Source organism: Cetorhinus maximus, unplaced genomic scaffold (genome assembly GCF_964194155.1).
Source record: "Cetorhinus maximus unplaced genomic scaffold, sCetMax3.hap1.1 HAP1_SCAFFOLD_540, whole genome shotgun sequence".
In the NCBI taxonomy this organism is placed as follows: Eukaryota; Metazoa; Chordata; class Chondrichthyes; order Lamniformes; family Cetorhinidae; genus Cetorhinus; species Cetorhinus maximus.
In genome coordinates, this window is record NW_027596482.1 from 22,516 (window position 1) to 25,254 (window position 2,739).

Consider the following 2,739-nt stretch of genomic DNA (forward strand, 5'->3'; position numbering starts at 1 on the left):
ACAGCTGAGCCCTTTGCACAAGTTTTTAGCTTTCATGTAAGGCTGTAATTGTCTGTGTATGCTTTGGCGCCCTAGCTGCTGGTCCTGGCTGGCACTTTAAATAAATCCAAATTTTCTTCATCTTCAGGTTACAATCAGATCAGCCGTGATCATGTTGGATGGCAGAGCGGGCTCGAGGGGCCGAGTGGTCTACTCCTGCACCTAATTTGTTTGCTTGTACGTTCTTAACAAATTGCAAAAGAGTTTAAAGTTTTTAAAAAATAATATTTGGCCATTTTCACCTAATCACATGCAACTGTCAATCTTACAATAACTTCCGGGGGGGGGAGCTTCATGAACCATTTGGCTAATATCAGATCTTTAACGACTGCAGAGCAGCAGACTCGGGGGAATGATCAGCAGAAGCTGAACAGAAATAATTCAGGACTCTGGTGGGAGTTATCTCCAGACATGGAGGGAAAATGAGGTGATTGGGGACACGGAGAACATTGTCTGTCAGGAATTAACATGTGCTGGTTCCCAGGGATCTGATCTGGTGCCTGACCTTCCTTTGACTTGGATATTCAAATGTCTATTTGGCCAAGTTTGCAGGTGACATTAGTCACGCAGACAGGAGCAAAAGGGGTTGAGAGATTTGAGTGACTAAATGATGGTAAATTCTCTGAAGGAGAGTGAGGTCATCCACCTTGAACAAAAAAAAGAAAAATCAAACTGTTACCTGAATGTTGAAGGAACAAATTTGAGTCTGATACTCATTAAAAAATGAGTAATTGGGGTTAATGGGTTGCTGGCCTCTCTCTGATGTGATGCTTCAGTTTTCAGAACTCTGGGCACCCACACATCTGGATTTCTGAGGTTTGAACATCAAACAGCAAAGAAGTCATTTTGTTCTGGTGAGTCTGGATGCTGATTGGCCAGAATAAAGACTGGGGTGAGGAGCAGTTTAACTCCTAGGTAGAAGGTTGAGGCTGATCTGAGGTGTTTAAACTGTTGGGAGGATTTGGTAGGGTGGGTTTGGGGAATAATTTCTCCTGTTGGGAATTGAGAACAAGGAACCTGAACTGAAATTGAAGCAGGGCCATTGAGAATGAAATTGAAGGGGAGGGGGAGAGTACCATGAAGTTACAGCACAGAAGGAGGCCATTTGGCCCATCTTGTCCATGCCAGCCTGAGGACACCCAGGTGCCCTTTTTTGAGGTCCCACTTTTTCCTTAACTAACCTTTTTAGCATTAATGTATTGGTAAAACATCTTTGGGTTATCTTTAACTTGCTAATCTTTTTTCATGCCCTCTCTTTGATTTCCTTATTTCCTTTTTTACTTCGTCCATGCACTTCCTATATTCATCTAGGCTATCTGCAGTGCTTAGTTCTTTGTGCCTATCATATGCTTTTTTTATGTTTGATCTTCCCCTGTATTCCTCTAGACAACCAGGGGGGTCTAGATTTGGCAGTACCACTCTTATTTTTATAGGGGGACATGTCTACTTTGTACAATTAGGATCTTGCTTTTTAGTGCTTCCCACTGGTTTTCCGGAGTACCTGAGGAGAGGAAAGTATTAACATTAGCTAATGTCAGACCAGGAAGAGAAATTGGGTGGTCAACAGTTTAGTGGGAATAAGGTTAAGGGAACATGAGGTTTGGTGTCAGGGACAAGATGAGGTTGGAATGGGCCTGAGGGAAGATGGAGAAAGATGAGTTTAGGGAAGGGAGGAGCCAGAGAGGAAATTTGTCCTGATGGGCGAGGGGAAGTGGCAGAGGCAGCTGATCTGAAATTTGTCACCAAGTCCATGAGCTGTTTGCTCTTGGTGATGGGAAAGGGGTTTACAAAGATGGTTTGAAATAGAGAAGATGGAGGGTTCCTAACATTGCAGCATGATCCTGGAATAGTGATGAGTTTTGGCATAGGACAGCGGGACACTGCTTCACGTGGTACAGCCAGCTCTGGTAGTGATCACTAAACCAGTTGTTCTCCCTGGGTGATCAAGTCTGAATTTCAGCAGAGATGTGGGTTGGAGCAGGGAGAATGGTCTCTCGTGACAGACCCATGGTTTCATTGGGCACTGGGGGATCCAAGGTGACGGTACATTTTTATTTATTCACAGGATGTTGGTATTGCTGGCAAGGCCAGCATTAATGACCCTTGAGAAGGTGGTGGTGAGCCGCTGCACTCCATGTGGTGTCGAGGTACAAGTGCTACTGAGGAGGCAATTCCAAGATTTTTGACCCAGTGACAATGAAGGAATGGTGGTTATAGTTCCACATCAAGATGGTATGTGGGGTTTGGAGGAGAACTTGCAAGTGGTGGTGTTCCCATGTAGCTGCTGCCCTTCTAGATGGTAGAGGTTGTGGGTTTGGAAGTTGCTGTCAAAGGAGCCTTGAGTTCGCACAGTGCATGTTGTAGATGATACACAGTTACCATTGTGCATTGGTGGCCCTCCGAGATGGCCTAGCAAGCTACTCCGTTGTAGCAAACTGCTAGTAAGTCAAACAGGAATGAAACAGAATGACCACCCAGGCATTGGAAGCAACAACGACAAACCCAGTCCCCTCCAACCTAGAGTCCTCCTTAGTAACAGCTGGGGCCTTGAGCCAAAATTGGGAGAGCTGTCCCACAGACGGAACGAGCAACAGCCTGACATTGTCACATACGCAGAATCATCACCATCCCTGAGTATGTCCTCTTCCACTGGCAGGACAGGCCCGCCAGAGGTGGCAGCACAGTGGTGTACAGTAGGGA